Source organism: Mandrillus leucophaeus, unplaced genomic scaffold (genome assembly GCF_000951045.1).
Source record: "Mandrillus leucophaeus isolate KB7577 unplaced genomic scaffold, Mleu.le_1.0 Scaffold81, whole genome shotgun sequence".
Lineage (NCBI taxonomy): Eukaryota > Metazoa > Chordata > Mammalia > Primates > Cercopithecidae > Mandrillus > Mandrillus leucophaeus.
In genome coordinates, this window is record NW_012108808.1 from 1,980,725 (window position 1) to 2,001,131 (window position 20,407).

Genomic DNA, 20,407 nt, shown 5'->3' on the forward strand with positions numbered 1-20,407 from the left:
AATTCTTCTGTGAAACCCTAAGCTTTTCTTTGATGTAAGATTTTAAATTACTAATTCAACTTGCTTACTCGTTATTGGTCTGTTCAGATTTCCAAGTTATTCTTTGTTCACTCTAGGTAAGTTATACGTTTTTAGAAATTTATCTATTTCTTTTAAATTGCCCATTTTTTTCCATAGTGTCTGCTATAATCATTTGGGTTTTTTGTGTGCTATCAGTTGTAACATCTCATGTTTCATATTTTATTTTATTTGGATTTTTTTTCTCTTTTTTTCTTAGTGTCACTAAGGGTTTGTCAATTGTTCTTAGCTTTTCAGAAAAACAAATCTAATTTCTGTTTATCTTTTCTGTTTTTTTTCTAGTCTTTATTTCTACTTTTTCTGCTCCATTATTTGTTATTTCCATCCTTCTACTAATTTTGGGCTCATTTAAAAAGTTTCTTGAGTTGTATTCTAAAGTTGTCTAGTTATTTGAGGTTGTTCTTTTTTTGATGTATTTATTGCAATGAACTATCCACTTAGAACTGTTTTTGATGAATTCTATAGTTTTGGCAGTTTGTATTTTCATTTTCATTTGTCTTAAGACATTTTCTCCTTTAATTTCTTCTTTGATCAATAGTTGTTCAATATCAAGCATATTGCCCAATTTTTACTTATTTGTTAATTTCCCATAATTTACTCACTTATTAGTTTCTAGTTTCATATAGTCTTAGAAAATATACTTGAAAGATATGATTTCAATCTTCTTAAAATTGTTAAGACTTGTTTTGTGGTCTAAATATTCTTGAGAATGTTTTACATGTACTTGAGGAAAATGTGTTTATATGTACTCGAGGAAAATATGTTTTCTGTTGTTAATACAATGTTTGGCATATCTGTGCAGGTCCATTTGATCTAAAGTGTGTTTGAAGTTCAATGTTTCCTTATCGGTTTTCTGTCTGGATGACCTGTTCTATGTTGAAAGTGAGGTTTGAAATACCCAATTATAATTGTGTTCCAGTCAGTCTATGTTTACTTTCAGATCATTTAATGCTTGCTTTATATACTTATAAAGATATAAAGATGCTCTGATGTGATGTGCGTGTGTGTATACATATATAGTATACACTCACATATATATATTTACAATTATGTCTCTTGATGGATTGACTTCTTTATCACCATATAATGACCTTTATTTTGTCTCTTTTGCCCTAAAGTTTATTTTGTTTGAAATAATCATAGCTACACTTGCTCTCTTTTTGTATCCATTTGCATAAAATATATTTTTCCAACCCTTCACTTTCAGTCTATCACTATCCTCTAAGGTTAAGTGAGTCTTCTGTAGGCAGAATGTACCTGGGTCTGTGTGTGTTTGTGTCATGGGATTCTGTGTGAAGAGACCACCAACAGGCTTTGTGTGAGCAACAAGACTATTTATTTCACTTGGGTGCAAGTGGGCTGAGTCCCAAAAGAGAGTCAGCAAAGGGAGATAGAGGTGGGGCAGTTTTATAGGATTTGGGTAGGTAGTGGAGAACCACAGTTAAGGGTGGTTATCTCTTGCAGGCAGAGGTGGGTATCACAAGGTGCAGGTTGGGGAGATCATGAGACTCATTGTCCAAGGGGGAAATGTCACAGGGCGACTCATTAGTTAGGATGGGGCAGAAACAAATCACAATAGTGGAATGTCATCTTTTGTGGTTCTTCAGTCACTCCAGGCCATCTGGATGTATATGTGCAGGTCACAGGGGTTATGATGGCTTAACTTGGGCTTAGAGGCCTGACATTCCTGTCTTCTTATATTAATAAGAAAAACAAAACAAAATAGAGAAGTGTTGGAGCATTGAAAATTTTGGTGGCTAGTATGGAGAGATAATGGGCGATGTTTCTCAGGACTGCTTTGAGAGGGATTAGGGGTGGTGTGAGGAACCTAAAGTGGGAGAGATTAAACTGAAGAAAGATTTTGTGGTAAGGGGTAACATTGTGGGGTTGTTAGAAGGAGAAGTTTTGCCTGACAAAGGTCTCTTCTTCTTCTGTGACTCCTACATCTATGTGTGTCTGCTTATTAATTGGACACACATATTACACCAGTTTTCCTTACTCCCCAAAATCTATTTGCAAATAGGACCAAACAGCTTCCTGTTCCCCTCATGACACCAACACTTCATCACTATTTTGTTTTATTTTTCGTATTAATATAAGATCACAGAAAAAGCCCCAAACTAACCAACGCCGAAAAAGTAGGACTCTGTATATTTTTAAATGAAGAGTGTTGTTTTTACCTAAATCAGTCTGGCCTGGTATATGACAATATAAAAAGTTCAAAGATAGAGCCCAAAATCTCACCAACCAGGCAAATAATTATGCTAAATCTCCCTGGGCACTTTTTAATTGGATGTCCTGGCTCCTCCCCATTCTTAATCCTCTAATACTTGTTTTACTCCTTCTCTTATTTGGACCTGGTGTCTTCCGTTTAGTTTTTCAATTCGTACAAAACCACATCCAGGCCATCACCAATCATTCCATATGACAAATACTCCTTCTAACAGCCCCACAATGTTACCACAATGTTGGTGGTCTCTTCATATGGATGTGCATGACAGTTTGTATGAGTTTGCATATATATCCATTTTGGCCACTCTATGTTTTTTGACAGAATAATTTATTCCATTTACATTTAAAGTAATTACTGATAGGTAAGGAACTTACTGGTGCTATTTTTAATTGTTTTCTGATAGTTTTAAAAACTTTTTGTTCCTTTCCTCCTCTCTTGTTTTCTTTCTTCGTGATTTGATGACTCCTAGTGGTATGCTTTAAATATTTTCTTTTTATCTTTTGTGTATCTATTATAGGTTTTCATTTATTGGTTGCCCTAAGACTTGCATAAAATATTTTATATTACAGTAGACTATTTTAAGTTGATAGGTTAATTTTAATTGCATATATAAACTGTACGCTTGTACTCTTCCTCCTCCCATATTTTATGGTTTTGATGTCACATTTTACATCTTTTTGTAATTTGCACCTCATAACAAGTTATTGTAGCTTTAATTGTTTTTAATAGTTTTTCCTTTAACTCTTATTCTAGAAATATAATTGATTTACCTACTTCCTTTATGGTATTAGAGTGTTTTGGAATTGACAATGTACTTACTTTACCAGTGAGTCTTATACTTTTGTATGTTTTCATGTTACAGCTAATGTACTCTTCTTTCAACCTGAAGAGTAACCTTTAGCATTTTGTGTAGGGCTGGCCTAATGGTGATAAACTGTCTCAGCCTTTGTTTGTCTAAGAAAGTCTTTATTACCTGTTTATTTTTGAAGGATAAGAATTCTTGGTATGATATTTTTGATTGGCACTTTTTTTTTTTTTTTTTTAATTTCAGGATGTTGAATTTACTATTCTATTACCTTTTGGCCTTCAAGGTTTCTACTGAAAAATTCTTTGATAGTCTTATGGACATTCCCTTATATGTAATAATTCATTTTCTCCTTGCTGCTTTCAACTTAGTCTAATTTTTAGTGATTTGATTATAATATCTCTTTATGTGGATCTTTCTGGTGTATCCATATGTGGAGGAAGTCAGGAGCTTCCTATTTCTACCATGTTGCTGATGTCAGTCTCAGCAAGCACTATCTGATGTTTTCTTAAGATTAAATTGGCATCATGAAGTTTTGCAAGAAGGTCACAGAAATGATATTGTACCTTTTTTATTGTAGTGCATATCAGGAGACATAGATTGTAGATATGTCTTATTTCTAAGAGTATTAGCCGTGACTTCATTGTTAACATGGTGTCTGCTCTGTTTGTCCAATATAAAGTTAATTTTTTTCTATGCAATTAAAATAAGTACCTTGTGAGAGATATTCTGTGTACATATCCTTTGTTTTTGCTCACTTAAAAACTGTATCCTGAAAATTACGTCACTTAACTTCAAAGAAGTCTTCTTCATTTGTTTTTTCAAACCCTCAATATACTTCATTACATGGATATGCTGTAGGTTAATTCCACCACTCTCTTGAACCGCCTTTTTGACTCTTGCCTTTATGGATTCAAAATGGCTTTGAATTGTCTACCCTGATTTAAAGTCTATAAAAAGAAACACATTCTATTATTGGGGCTGTGAAAAAACATGCACTTCAACACATTGCTGGTGGGACTGCAAAGTGGTACAACCTTTTGGCAGTAAATTTTGAAATCCTAACAAATACCTACACATCTACTTACTGTTTAACCAACAATCCCACTTCTAAGAATCTTCCCTGAAAATACCATTTAAAAATCCAAAAGTACATATGCACACATTATTTGTAATTGCAAAATGTTGGAAACAATATAATAAATGTTCATACATAGGAGATTGAAAATATATAAAAGTATAAGACTCACTGGTAAAATGTTTTTAATAGTCTTTCCTTTAACTCTTGTTCTAGAAATCTTTTAGAAATAAATTCTTACACAGCTCTCTATTAAAGTATTTCTAGAACTCAGCAACTAGCAGACTTAACTTTTCCTAATTGGTTCAATTGCCAGCTTCTCTTCCCCATCTCAAGCTCTAGCTTACTGTCATCCTACCTTGCATTATGGTGTCCCTTTAGCATTAGGAGCTGTTTGCTTTCTGCCTAATAATTTCATTTCTTAACACGTGTTCAGCATCAGCTATATCTAGCGGTGATGTTTATTGCTGCGATTTAAAAGAGTAAGCCATTCTCATGTCTATGAAATTGGTATGCAAATGATAGCTACATTCCAGCATTCCATGAGAGTGGGGTGAGTTCCATGAGAAAGGGGTGAAAGGTGTTATAGCTTACTGTGAAAATACAGAGAAGGAGCAGAACACCTGTCTAAAAAGGGGTAGTAGTTTATGGGAAAGGCTTCATGGCTAACATGAGACTTGAGTGGAGGTTTAATTTTCTATTTGCTTGAAAATTTTCTCCTTTGTTGCCATATCTAGGGCTTCCAATTTTTTGTAAAATAAAAATAGATTAAATATTTTGGTTCATAAATTTGCCAAATGCTTTTCTCTATGAAATTATATATCAAGATCACTTTTGCTTTGTAGTTAAGTATATTGAGTACTTCAGTTAAGCACTTGCTTTTATGAAATTGTTATTATTACTATTTTTAGGAATAGAGTTTTATTCTTTATCAGGCTGGAATGCAGTGGCATGATCGTAGCTCACTGCAGCCTCCAAATCCTGAGTTCAAGCAATCCTCCCACCACAGCCTCCGAAGCAGTTGGGACTATAGGTACATGACATCATGCCCAGCTAATTAAAAAGAAAAGAAAAATTTTTTTGTAGAAACAAAGTTTCACTACGTTGTCCAAGTTGTGTTTTTAAAAAACAATTAAAGAAGTCAGATAATTCACATTATTATACTAGAACTATTGTTACGTAGGCTTGGTAGATTATTTACTAATAGTTTTACTATTGGAATTACTATTACTATTACTATTGGTAGTTATAGGCATTTATATAAGAATGTAAAATAATCAGCCAGGCACGGTGGTTCACGCCTGTAATCCCAGGACTTTGGGAGGCCAAGGCAGGTGGATCACGAGGTCAGGAGATCGAGACCATCCTGGCTAACACGGTGAAATGCCCTCTGTACTAAAAAGTAAAAAAAAAAATATTAGTCAGGCATGGTGGTGGTCACCTATAGTACCAGCTACTCGGGAGGCTGAGGCAGGGGAATGGCGTAAACCCAGGAGGCGGAGCTCACAGTGAGCCGAGATCGCGTCACTGCACTCCAGCCTGGGAGACAGAGCGAGACTCCATCTCAAAATAAATAAATAAATAGAAAGAATATAAAATAATCACTCAGTATTTTACTTTAGTACCCAATCACTTCTTTCCTCATGAATTTTATGAAGGAGTTAACTTAGAACTCAATTATATTACAGCATATGCTTTTATGATTAAGCAGGTGGTAATGCTTGGACTGCACGCTCAGTCTGTCAAAAAGAAACTTCCTCCTACAATGAGAAATTAATGTGCTTGTAAGGCAACAGCAATTTGTTTATGGCCTTTTCATGCAAGGAAGACATCATTACAGGCTCCATCAATACCAGCACAACTTTGATAGAACCTTCAGCATAATTAGTTTTCAACATATTGAAATTGATAAACAACTTTATAAGTGTCATTATATTCTATATATGTGCTCATTGCATGTGCTTTGGAAGGAAGAATAAAAACTTCAAAATGTTTCAAAGTAAGTTCTCTGATTTTATGAAAATAAATGTTTGGGTATTTTCTTTATCTTTATTGTGCACGGGTGTAGGAAACTGCGTGTCTCTGCGTGTGTGTATGTGTGCAATGGCACACATGTGCTTTGGAAACTGACTCATAATTTCTAACACTTCGCAAGAAGAGAGAAGTAGAAAAGAGAGGTAACAACCTTCAGCCATTTCTGAGATAGCTAGAACTTGAAGGAAAATAATGAATCATCATGTTTAACAGAAGTTTGAGGGAGTATGGCATAGCATAATCAATTATTTTGCAGCCAGTTATAAATATCCATGTGGAAATATTAACAACATATACTACCATTAAGCAAGATGATATTTAGTCATTTTTTTTGTTTTTTGATGAAAAGAAACACAAATGAATTGTTGGAGTGATAGAAAGTTTTAAATCAAGGCCTCACCTGGTCAGCAAATCTGATGAACTGTTCACTAGCCAACATGCTGCTATAGAGAATTGACAAGATAAAGGAGGGGATCAATTAAAAATAAGTTTTCACAACTTTGTTTGAATTGCATATGTCAAGTGTCATATAATTACTATCAGGATAAAACTGTGTGCTTGACATGAAACATGCTTAAGAAAGACAATTTTCTAGGGTACATGTGCATACGTGCAGGTTTGTTACATATGTATACTTGTGCCATGTTGCTGTGCTGCACCCATCAACTCGTCAGCACCCATCAACTTGTCATTTACATCAGGTATAACTCCCAATGCAATCCCTCCCCCCTCCCCCCTCCCCATGATAGGCCCCGGAGTGTGATGTTCCCCTTCCTGAGTCCAAGTGATCTCATTGTTCAGTTCCCACCTATGAGTGAGAATATGCGGTGTTTGGTTTTCTGTTCTTGTGATAGTTTGCTAAGAATGATGGTTTCCAGCTGCATCCATGTCCCTACAAAGGACACAAACTCATCCTTTTTTATGGCTGCATAGTATTCCATGGTGTATATGTGCCACATTTTCTTAATCCAGTCTGTCACTGATGGACATTTGGGTTGATTCCAAGTCTTTGCTATTGTGAATAGTGCCGCAATAAACATACGTGTGCATGTGTCTTTATAGCAGCATGATTTATAATCCTTTGGGTATATACCCAGTAATGGGATGGCTGGGTCATATGGTACATCTAGTTCTAGATCCTTGAGGAATCGCCATACTGTTTTCCATAATGGTTGAACTAGTGTACAATCCCACCAACAGTGTAGAAGTGTTCCTATTTCTCCACATCCTCTCCAGCACCTGTTGTTTCCTGACTTTTTAATGATCGCCATTAGAACTTAAAGTATAATAATAATAAAAAATAAATTAAAAAATAATAAATAAATAAATAGAAAAGAAAAAAAAAGATATAATCAGATTCCCCAGGTGGAAAATGGATACCAAAGAGCTTTCAACTTTATATGTAAATTACATACTACGGTATATTTTTAATAGCAGCTAATATAGCATAATTACATTATTTTTGGCTTATTTAGAAATTGTCATTCTCAAATTAAATAATTTTAAATTGGCTTTACTCAAAATATATGCAATAGCTACAATCAATAGAATGATTTTCAAACATGATTAGTAAGATAGTAGCTTATACAAGACCAACTAAATTGTTTATTGCTTTCATGACTGCTGCCTACCTTGAAGACTATTGAGCAGAGTATATTTTCCTTTTTTTGTCCCAAAGCTAATTCTTTAGGTTCTTCTGTCATTTTAGAAAAGGAGATAACCATAAGGAGTAGTAAGCTAAGTTGTAACCTCCCCGCACTTCATTAGTTTTCTGGATGTTAAGGGATAGTTGCCAAAAGGCACTTTGACATATATTGTTAAAAGTCTAAAATAAAAGTTCACTTTCAATTTTTTTTAAAAAAAAAAAGAAAGAAAGACAATTTTCTTCTTCCGTTAGAGGGTGGCTAGGGCAATACTTTTGACTAAAAGTGAAAGAGGAAAAAAGGAAGGCCTATGAACATAGTTCTTTAATCAAACAACTTTGACTTTTTTAATTTGGTAGCCATTGAACACTGCAAAGCTGCTTCTGCTAAGTCTGGAGAGTACGACTGTTTGGACTCAGGCCACAATTATACTAGCCATTTGTTGCTCACCTCTGGCTCTAGGGACTCAGCTATTTTCTTTTTCTCTTAAAGGGATGTCACTATTCATAGAATTCCTTGCAATCTCTTTCCCCATGAAGACCTTCTGGCTAATAGCCTGTATTTTTCACAAAGAGTTCCATTTATAATGGCCGTTTGCTAGGATATATATGCTATTGGGGTATAAAAATTACAAAGGTCATGAAAATCCAATAGAACTTCCTTAGATTAATTATATGTATTAATATTACCCTCTGCTCATTTGGGCACTGACAAGTGTTAAATTGACTGATGTGTTTTCTCTTCTTTCATATGTCATTTTTATTTTCAGAAGTCAGTATTGGAGACACAAAAGATTGCGTGGAGCATTACACATCCAGGTGTAGCTGCATCCATAATAATGCATGCATGAGCAATGCCCTAGGAATGCCCTTTGAAAATGATTAATACAGATGCTATATTTTTAACTAGGTACTACAGAAAGAGCATGCAATATCTATTACATAAATTTAATTTTCATTTTGGGCTTTATTATTTGTCATTCTTTTCCTTGAGCATGAAGGATTAAAATAGACTGTGATATTTATAAATGTTTAACAGATCTTCCTTATAGCATGTCCTAGACCATGTTTTAACTGAACAGCTCTTTGAATGGAGCCCCATCAAAGTCTAGGGCTAAAATTAATCTGCCTGAGGTACTACATGAACAGAGTGTGGTTCTTTTGGCGAGGTTTGACAATGTCTTTCCTGGCATTAAAGAGGCTCGGGTTGTAGCCACCCTGGGAAGAATACAACTGAGCTGCTATGTCAACTGTGCTTTCACCTTGCAAGATTCTGGACCAGATTCTGGCACAACTGTTCCTATAATCACACCAGAGGATATGTTATTATTATCCAGCTAAAACGAGTCATAAAGTCACTTCCTGTTAGAGATCATTATAAAGACAACTAGAAACTATTGGCGGTAGTTTGGTATACACTGAGCATTCTTCAAAGGTATTTGTCAAAGTTTTCTGTATACCCTATGGTTTGCAGTTATCTTTCTTTTTTTAAAAAAAAAAAAATATTTTATTTTAAGTTTCAGGATACATGTGCAGGATGTGCAGGTTTGCTATACAGGGAAATGTGTGCCATGGTGGTTTGCTGCACCTACCAACCCATCACCTAGGTATGAAGCCTCACATGCATTAGTTATTTATCCTGATGCTCTCCCTCTCACTGCCCTTCCCTGACAGGCCACAGTGTGTGTTGTTCGTCTCTCTGTGTCTATATGTTTTCACTGTTCAGCTCTCACTTAAAAGTGAGAATATGTGATGTTTGATTTTTTTGTTCCTGTGTTTGTTTGCTGAGGCTAATGACTTAGTACTTTAACCTTGTCCCTAAAAAGGACATGCTTTCATTCCTTTTTATGGCTGCATGGTATTCCATGGTGTATATTTACCACATTTTCTTTATCTAGTCTATCATTGATGGGTGTTTTGATTGATTCCATATCTTTATTATTGGGAATAGTGCTGCAATGAACATATGTATGCATATGTCTTTATAATAGAATAATTTATATTTCTTTGGGTGTATGCTCAGAAATAGGATTGCTGGGTCAAATGGTATGTCTGGTTCTAGGTCTTTGAGGAATTGCCACACCGTCTTCCACAATGGTTGAACTAACTTACATTCCCACCAATAGTGTAAAAGTTTTCCTATTTCTCTGCAGCCTCACCAGCATCTGTTGCTTCTTAACTTCTTAATAATCATCATTCTGACTGGCATGAGATGGAATCTCATTGAGGTCTTGATTTGCATTTCTCTAGTGATCAGTGATGTTGAACTTTTTTTCATGTTTGTTGACCCAGAATTTCCTTAAGTTGATAAACAACTTCAGCAAAGTCTTAGGATACAAAATCAATGTGAAGAAATCAAAGGCATTCCTATACACCAACAATAGACAAACAGAGAGCCAAATTATGAATGGACTCCTATTCACAATTGCAACAAAGAGAATAAAGTACCTATGAATACAGCCAAAAAGGGAAATGAAGTTCTCCTTGAAGAGAACTACAAATCCCTGCTCAAAGAAATCAGAGAGGACACAAACAAATGAAAAAACATTTCATGCTCATAGATGGGAAGAATCGATATTGTGAAAATGCCATACCATCCAAAGTAATTTATAGATTCAATGCTATTGCCACTAAACTACCATTGACATTCTTTACAGAATTAGAAAAACTACTTTACAATTCACATGGAACCAAAAAAAAGCCCATATAGCCACAAAAATCCTAAGCAAAAAGAACAAAGCTGAAGGCATCATGCTACCTGACTGCAAACTATACTGCAATTTTCCTAAAAAAAAAAATAAATAAAAATAAAATGGGATTAGGCCTGACACGGTGGTTCACGCCTGTAATCTCAGCGCTTTGGGAGGCCAAGGAGGGCAGATCATGAGGTCAAGAGATAGAGACCATCCTGATAAACATGGTGTAACCCTGTCTCTACTAAAAATACAAAAATTAGCTGGGCCTGGTGATGTGTGCCTGTAATCCCAGCTACTCGGGAGGTAGAGGCAGGAGAATCGATTGAACCTGGGGAGGTGGAGGTTGCAGTGAGCCCAGATTGAGCCACTGCACTCCAGCCTGGCGACAGAGTGAGACTCGGTCTCCAAAAAGAAAAAAAAAAAAAGTCGGGGTGGGGGGACAGGGGATTAAAACACAAGTAAGAGTTTGTCACTAGTAAAAAAAGGAAGAGATAGGTCTTGTAAAGCTATGTTGAAATTGGATGCTGGGTGAATGGCTAGGTTTCCTTACTAGCCAATTGTCTTAGTCAGTTTGTGCTGCTATAAAGGAATACCTGAGGGTGGGTAATTTATAAAGGAAAGAGGTTTGTCTGGCTCATGTTCTACAGGCTATATAAGAAGCATGGTGCCAGCATCTCCTGGTCAGAAAGTCAGATTGCTTCTACTCACGGAGGGAGAAGGAAAGAGGTGTGGGCAGAAATCACATGGCAAGTAAGAAACAAGAGAGAGGGAAGGAGGTGCTGGACTTTTTTCAACAACCACTTCTTGTCACTCCTGCAAGAATCTCACCAAGTCATTGATGAGGGATCCACCCCCATGACCCAAACACCCCTAAGCATCCCCTACCACCAACACTAGAGACCAAATTTCAACATGAGACTTGGCAGAGCCAAGCAGACCATATTTAAAGCATAGCACCAAGAGAGCAGTTTATTCTCATCTGCTTGGAGTAGGAGTGATTCAAGTTAAAAATGCATTTGTGGCACTGGAACACTTTAAGTGTATTAAATGCCAAGTGTATGTGATAATTAATGTAAAATATAATGTAACGTAACTTACTTATAGTTATTGACCTCTGTTTCTCCTCACTCTAAACTGTCAGCATGCAGTTTTATTTCAAATAATAATCCTTCTAGGTATGCCCAATAAAAAATAATAGCCAGATGACTCACATGGAAACAAAAATTTATTCAAATTATCTCAAATTTTAGAAACTAAACTAAGATTGACATAGTTATGCATTGCTCTTATAATTATGAGGTTGACACCAAATACACATTAATCAATCAAATAAAGAGTCTCAATAGTCTGAGATTCACATGACCAACTGAACCAACCTTGTACAAAATCATTCATTTTTTTTCTTCCGCCAAATATAACATATACACAATCTATTTTGCTATCGTTTAATTGTATAAGAAGAAAGTTTTTATAAAATAGTTTTTAAATTAGAATAATTCTTTTTTAAAAAAATTATGTTTTTTCTTTTAAATCTAGTAAGTTCTAAATTACACTTTGATGCAACCTCTGGTAAGCTCTAAAACAAACTTATAGTCTCTGTTTGTTGTTTTCATTTTCACTCTGGTACTTCTACATCTTACCCCCATGGGGCAAAAAAGAACATTGAAATTTAGCACTATTTAACATACCAATTAAAAAGACACATTAAAAATTAGAATTATGGCCAGGTGCGGTGGCTCACACTTGTAATCCCAGCACTTTGGGAGCTGAGGCGGGCAGATCTCTTGAGGTTAGGAGTTCAAGACCAGTCTGGCCAACATGGTGAAACCCCGTCTCTACTAAACATACAAAAAATTAACCGGGAGTGGTGACAGATGCCTGTAATCCCAGCTACTGGGGAGGTTGAGGCAGAAGAGTCACTTGAAATCGGGAGGTGGAGCCTACAGTGAGCCAAGATGGCACCACTGCACTCCAGCCTGGGCAACAAGAGTGAAACTCCGTCTCAAAAAAAAAAAAAAAAAAAAAAAAAGAATTACAGTGAAATTACATTAAGAATTTTCTATTAATAACCATTCTTTTGGATAAGACATTATGGATAATCAATGTTTTGAAAATGTTAGCCCTTAATTAGGAATTGCATTTTAAGAGAGAACATTTATGAGAGCTCAAGAACAAGTTGATATTGGACTGCATTGAGCTGATGTTTCTTAAGTTTGGGCTTTAGTTTCTACATTGATATCCCTGGTGACCTTTAGAGATCACCTTATTTCTCTGGACTAACTGTTTCCTAACACAGAAAACAGGAATAACAATTTCTATATTCTCATCTTAAAAATATAATGGATCTAAAATAGTGGCTGGTTTATTGATTTTATTTTTCTTCATTTCCCTCTTCTTAATAATAACTATTATTCAGTGCTGACTATGTGGCTAGGCATTATTTTAAGTGTTTTCATAAGTATTAAAGTTTGTAATCCTCTGCCACATGTGCTAGGGTGAGAATTAATCTCATACCTATCTCACTGATGAGAAAACTAAGCCATGGAGATGTCAAGTAACTTCCCTAAAGTCACGCAGTCCATGAGTGCCAGAGCCAGGATTCAGACCTGGTAGACTATACTGTCCATGGCTTTTACCACTACACTTACTGTCTTTTTATTATTATTATTATTATTATTATTATTATTATTGTAGCTAAATTTTTTGAGCTAGGTATTTTACTAGAATGTCCACTGAAGCATTATTATAGCCTTATGGATTAAATCCTAACACTACTATTACTTTACACATGAAGAAAACCAGTTACAGCGAAGTTCATTATTTGCCCAACATCACAAAGCAGCATCAGATTGAGCTCAGAGATTTGACTCCAGGAATTGCATTTCCTGGACTGCTACACAAATATATTTCATTAAACAACAGAATTAACTTGTTTATGTTCTGCTTCCCTTTGCAAGGATTTGAGATGGCTTCAAAACATGTTGCATGTTGTTTAAGAAGAAGGCATTAGTTTTGGATAGTTGTTGCAAATGTAACTGTGGAAGTAGCATGACATGGTTCAATAACCAGTGGAACTGAGAGACACGGGTAAAGATACAGTAGTGTCACTGTTCCATCCCAACTGCCTGTAAACTGACGGCTGTGACACCTGCCTTGTCAAGAGTCATACATGTGACTTCAACTCACATTCAGTTGGCCAGAACTAGTTGCATGACCTCAATTTGAATGTGAAGAAAAAAGGAAGGTATAACGTGTTTAGAAACGAGAGAGGAACCAGGAATGATGAGTATTAGTGATTTCTAGGATACTTCATCTCTATTATAAGAAAAAATAATACCCATCTCTTAGTTGATTGCTTGAATTTAATGTATATGACAGTTAATGTATGGTACATATAGTAAGTTGACATCAACTCTAGTTCATGTTTCTCTTGAAATACATCTATTCAAAAATGAATAATTACTTAGGGAAGCCAACTAGTTAAGATACTTGGGTTTGAAGTTTATTTTTTCATTTCTTCGTATGAGTTTTACTATGCCTCATAAGCTTCTATAAGTAACAAAAATAATTACATTTATTTGGTATTTACTATGCTTCAGACACCATGTGTTAACTCATTTCATCATCACACCGACTCTATGATGTGAGCACGATTCATTATATCTATTTAGTATATGGGAGTACTATCAACTGGATCATTTGTTTGAATTACTGTGAATAAAGCTGTAAAAAGAGAAGATAATTCTACAGCACATCTTGAAAACTTCAGTAATACTGTTGTTGTCAACCTATTTTAAAGATCTGAAAAAAAAATCAGCATTTAGTGGACATTTACTACAGGATAAACACAGTGCTCCTGCTTTAACTTTGTGTTGCATGTAACCTTCACATAAATTCTCCAGGATAAATACATTAAGCTACATTTGACAGATAAGAAAGATAAGGCATGTAGACTTCAAACCTAGAAATATGTGTATTTGTATATTTAAGGATGAATGGGATGGTTGATGATTAAAATATATTAAAAATGTATTCCCCAAGGATGTCTTTGAAAGAGTTGAATATGGATGTGATGGGGTTTATTGGTTGTTGCAATTTAAAAAACATCTTTCCACCTACAATGGTTTGCTTTGCCATTTTAAATCAAGTTGGACCATATTTTCATTTATCTTAATTTTACTTGCTGAGCTTTTAACTGAGACATAGAAATTAAGTAAAGATATTAAGTAGAATAATGACAACAGATATGCATATACAATTGAGGAAAGAAAATAATTACTATTCAAAAAGACTATTCTGATTTGTCTTGTCCCAGGAGGGATGACATATATATTGTATATAGCAAAAGCTTAAGATGTTCTTTTTGAAGTGTTCATTGACTTAATCATTAATTAAAGTTTCATGAAGCTAAGTTATAATTCATGAAATACTTTTAAAACACAGAATTAAACAGTTGATATTATTGTCTATAAAAACGTGTACTAGAAAGAGTGAAAATGTTGCCTGTCATTATATTAACCTTCATATCAGCTATTAGGTTTAAAATAATGTCAAATAGAATAAACTACAAGGAGCTCATATCATCGTTTATTTATATCTTCATACCACTTTAAATGTTCTAGATTTTTAAATTTTCTTACTTCATCTGAGCAATGTATGATATGGTCTAGTACTTTTTATTCATCATGAACAAAATATAAGAGAAATAAATGTGAATCAATGTACTGAGTATTTTAAATTCAAAGAAAACACTGGGCTAATCTGTGTGCACACGTGTGTTTGTGTGTGCATATGTGCACACTTGTGTCTGGCAGAACAAGCACATTACTTATGATGGCTGTATTCAGTGTGGCTCATTCTCCACTTTCCCCCCAAGTTATTAGAAATCTCTAAAAGTAGATTGTGTATGGAGGCCTTAATAATCTATTGCATACAGCTAACAATGACACTTCATTAATTTTATATAAAACAATTCATCAAAATGTTTGTTACAAAATGGGTATTTATTCCTGCAATTCTGTAAATATGCTCTAAATAAACTATCACTAGCCTATAAGGATCAATGCTTGTGAGTTACTTTTCACATAATCAGTTTCATGTAAAATAAAAATACTGTAAAAATGTATACACAGAATAAAGTACTCTTAGCAGCTGTTTTATTAGTTAGAACACTTTTGTTAATAATTTTGATATTTTGGTTCGATGGATGTTTTCTATTAAAGGATTGGCAGAAATACAGAGTTTGAATTAGGTCACATATCATTTTGATCAATATTAAAATGTTTCATGTTTATTTTAAACTTAGCATTTTTCCCTCAATAGTATTAGGCAGAATTACCATCCCCGATAGGCACAACAATAAAGCATCATTAATTTCCATATTAGATTTTGGCATAAAAGGAACACTTGCTATTTTATTTGTATGTTTCTTCTACTCATTTCCTCTATGTTTCAGTTTTCAATTTGCTGTGATTCCGAATGTCTTGTAATTTTTGAGTCGCATGTGTGCTTTCTAAATAACACAGATGAGAAAGATAAGACACTATTATAGATTGTATTGTATGACTTTATACCTATGAATCAGATTTCAATTTAAGAAAGAACAAACTGTTGAGATACTTGGATTCTTTTTAGTTAAAATGTTAAGATTTGGGGTTTCTATCAAGGACTCTCGTTGGGGGGTTCAAAATACCTCGTTTCTTATTCAAATTAAATCTAGTAAATATCTTTCTTTGGTTTATTCCAATGGAGATTATAGCCATATTGTATTATGGGCCAGGAATAAATGTATTGCCTGTCTTTACACTTCATAGTTAGTTTGTTCATTAATCAATATCTAGTGTGTAGAATACTGTCTGATTTACAGTAGCTGTCCAATATTTATATTTTGGGGGGATAAATGTATAGGTATAATTGTATTGTATCAAAATATTTAAAATTAATTAAATGATGATGAAAAGACCTAATATATATTACAAATAGAATTTTTATACACGCACAAATATATATTGTATACAAATAATTTACATAAAGTTTTATAGTGTAATTTTTTTTTATTTTCTATTTGCTGCTGCTTTAGTTGCTTTCTTGGGAGTCTAAGAGACACTTCTTTAGAAAAACAGCCTAACTTCAACATTACTATATTTGTTATGTTACATTCATTTGCTAAACCTCTGTATATAATTTGTTTTTGTCTCTTCCCAATCAGTTATATTATATACATTTGTTAAATAGACAAGGCTATCTGACCACTCTTCAAAATGCTGTTGCTATAGAAATTTAGCCAAATATGTTAAGTATGACACTATAAAAGTGGGTTTTAAAATACAGCCTTGACAAAAATATGATCCATTTTACAATATTATGACAAATGAAATAAAACAAACCACCACCAACAAAAACACGTTTTAACATACATTGAAAAATAATATTCAAGATTCCAAGAGCTCTAATTTTGAAATTCTAAAATTTCAGGAAACTCCCCTAGCTAGTTTGTGATGCATTCATTTTAAAAATCAAAGACTCGATTAAGAAGCCTTCATGCTACTATGTGTATTCCAGAAAAACCATTGAGGAACAGTTCAATTTGGTTATAAGATTCTTTATTTTGTAAACTATACATAAACAGTAAAAAAGAAAATGCATTATACTTTAAATATTACATAAAGTCAACATTAAAGTTTGTATTGAGTGTGTATAAATTAAATTGAAATAATTCATCAATTTTGCTTTCAATGAATTGTATACTGGGAAACCAGTTTACCCACTGTTGAAATTAAAGATACCAATATGTAACATTCAACAGGATTTTCCATTTTTATTATGGGCACAAAACCATTGGTCTGATATAGTTAAAAGTGATGGTGTGCCAAAATGTCTACACAATTAATTAACATGCTAACTTAAACACAGCGGTTAAAGTAATTTTCGCTACAGTTAAATCTTAAATGCTACTCTACACAATAATCATAAACAAGTCCACATGGCAATTATGTAACAATAGAAAAAAAGGAAGAAACATATCCCATTTTCTTCATTCCAGCAGCAGTACCTTTACTGTTATTAATCTGTTAATTAGGTGTGCTTATATATTGCGTAATATACTATATTGGTATGCATGCTAAAATCTTTCTATTTCTATTTTTGCAAGGCACCATACAATACGTTCTCTAGGTTTCGGCACTACTAACAAAAATAACATAATTATAAGATTAAATGCAAATTTTTATCTAAAATGGGAAATAAAATGAAAATTAAGAATTTAAAATTTGACCTTGGGGCAAATGACAAACTTTGTAACAATACGGTTTAAATCAATCTTTCCCTTTGTCTTCCTAATTTAAACTCTGAAACCTAAGTTGCTGGTCTGAAAGATAAAGAAATCTAGAAAGGCAAATAAATCATGTTATTAAAGAATATTTTTAAAAATCTGCATGAGACTGCCATCCAAATTAAAATACACATTGGAAAGAACAACTAAATTTTTAACTTTCAGAATCCATGGTTTTCCATACTTGCCATTTTGTAAAATGTACTATGAGATCCAGAATAACTTCATAGTTAAAAACATTACTATTAATGTAAACACAATGGAGGACTCTACAATTGTCACTTTGTTTTTCTTGCCATGTGGTATCTCTCTGTTATCCTGACTCATCTAGGTCTAGCAAGATGCTACTTTGGAAATGCAATTAAAGCATGCATATTTTTCTTAAATCCTCAGGACCCAGGTCATTAATAATTTATTCATTTTAAATTTCACTTAGAATTATCTTTCAAAAAATTAACATGTACGATCCCAAGCACTGGCTGTCATTTTGCTTATGGAAGATTTACGAAGTTTGTTCTCATGAAAAATTTATTATAGGGGCACTTCAAAACTTTATTTTCTCTGACTAGACTGCATATGTATTTTCTTCTTGTGTAAGGAATATAAAAACTCAAAGCAAATCATTCTTATTTAAACACAAAGTTCTATAACTTTAGCTGCAATTTTTCAAATAATTATACAAAATATATGTGAGGTTTAGAATCATTTTGTTATTGGGGAAGAAGATAATTTTAAATAGGCTATCATTTTTGTAAATATTAGAAATGTAGAATTTATTGATTTCAACTGTCATCAATCAAATGTATCCATCATGATCATCACCACCATCATCATCATCCCCTTCATCTTCATCATCATCTTCAATTTCATCTTCATCATTCATAATATCATCTTCATCATCCTCATCATCAGTCCATTCATGGAAATCTCCACTAGCAAAATCTCCAGAGATCTCAAAATCTATAGCTTAAAAAAAGTGAACATAAACATTACCTTTATTTGACTGAATAGTGTTAACTACTGAAAGACAAAATCCTTATGAAAATTAAGAATATTTTTTAAAAAGTAATTGCTTTTCTATCTTATTTATCAAAGATAAGGAAAGATCCCTTTTCTGGAAAATTATCACATGTTAAAAATCTATCATTTGTTAAAATGTATGTGCTAAAAGCAGAATCATTATCGAGGTGTGTTATGCAAGATTGATCTCAGCCCAGTTTTTATAGAAGTTCATGTCAGACTGTGCATTTTAATTTAAAATTTCTTCTACAAGTGTGACAGAAAAAGTGCCCCACCAAATATGTCCATTTCCTAATCTCCAGAACCTATAAATATGTTACCTTACATGAAAGAGTGACTTTGCAAATACGGCTAAGTAAAGGAATTTGAATTGGAGAGATTATCCTGAATTATCCAGGTGGATCCAAATTGTCACTTAGGTTCTTAAAATAAGAAAATGTTTTCCAGATAGAGTGGGAAGGAGCTAGGACTACAGAGGAATGATCAGAGACACAACGTTGTCAGCTTAAGATTAGAGGAAAGAGTCCATGAACCAACGGATGCAAGCTGCCTCTAAGAGGTGAAAAGGTCAAGGAAATAGATTTTCCCCTAAAGCCTCCAGAGAGGAGCACCCTCCTGCTGACATCTTGATGTTGAGCTTAGTGAGACCTGTGTTGAACTTCTGAGGTACGGAACTGTAGGATAAACGTTTGTTGTTTTAAGCCACTAAGTGAGAATTTGTTACTACAGCAACAGAAAACTAACATTTTACAAAATATTTTAAAAATAACTATTAATATTTATGGAGGCAATAATGCACATACATCTTAGCACTCACCGCGTATTGACTTTTCAACTCCTCCAGTGCTGGTGTGGATTTATTTTCTACTCTTTCTAATATTTTATTCTTATAATTCTTTTGTATCTAATTATAACAAATCCAATTGATGTACTTCAAGGTTTATAAATTGGTTGATCTCACGAGACAACACACTAAAATTCCCATCTTAACTGAAGAAAATATTGTTTCATTCTCCAACTTCATCTGCTGTATTAGTTATAAAATGTTAAGAAAACTCAGATGTCCACGTTCCAAAAACAATGTTCTTGTTCACTTAAGGAACTCATCTCCATATAATTTTTACTTACAACATAAAAAACTTATGTATCCATCATTGTTATCAATGACAACTGAAGTAATTTATAATGCAACTACTTTACAGTACATATTACAAAGATGTGTTCCCTCTATGTAAAATTTATGTAAGATAGCTACTGAATCCTCTTTCTTCCTACTTAAATCTAATTGCATTGGCCAGGTCAGCAAACAAAACTAAGCTATTAAAAATGTTATGAACAAGGCCGGGCGCGGTGGCTCAAGCCTGTAATCCCAGCACTTTGGGAGGCCGAGACGGGCGGATCACAAGGTCAGGAGTTCGAGACCATCCTGGCTAACACGGTGAAACCCCGTCTCTATTAAGAAATACAAAAAACTAGCCGGGCGAGGTGGCG

The 20,407-nt window shown here is 34.0% G+C and overlaps 1 long non-coding RNA gene across 1 annotated transcript in view; it reads right to left on the reverse strand.

Annotated features, from left to right (window-relative positions):
- Positions 1–17,151: 17,151 nt before the first annotated feature.
- The window catches only part of LOC105530304, a 4,763-nt gene continuing 1,507 nt past the window's right edge, over positions 17,152–20,407 (reverse strand). The window contains exon 2 of the long non-coding RNA XR_001004628.1: positions 17,152–18,862. This is a non-coding gene — a long non-coding RNA (uncharacterized LOC105530304). The remainder of the gene's footprint in view (positions 18,863–20,407) is intronic.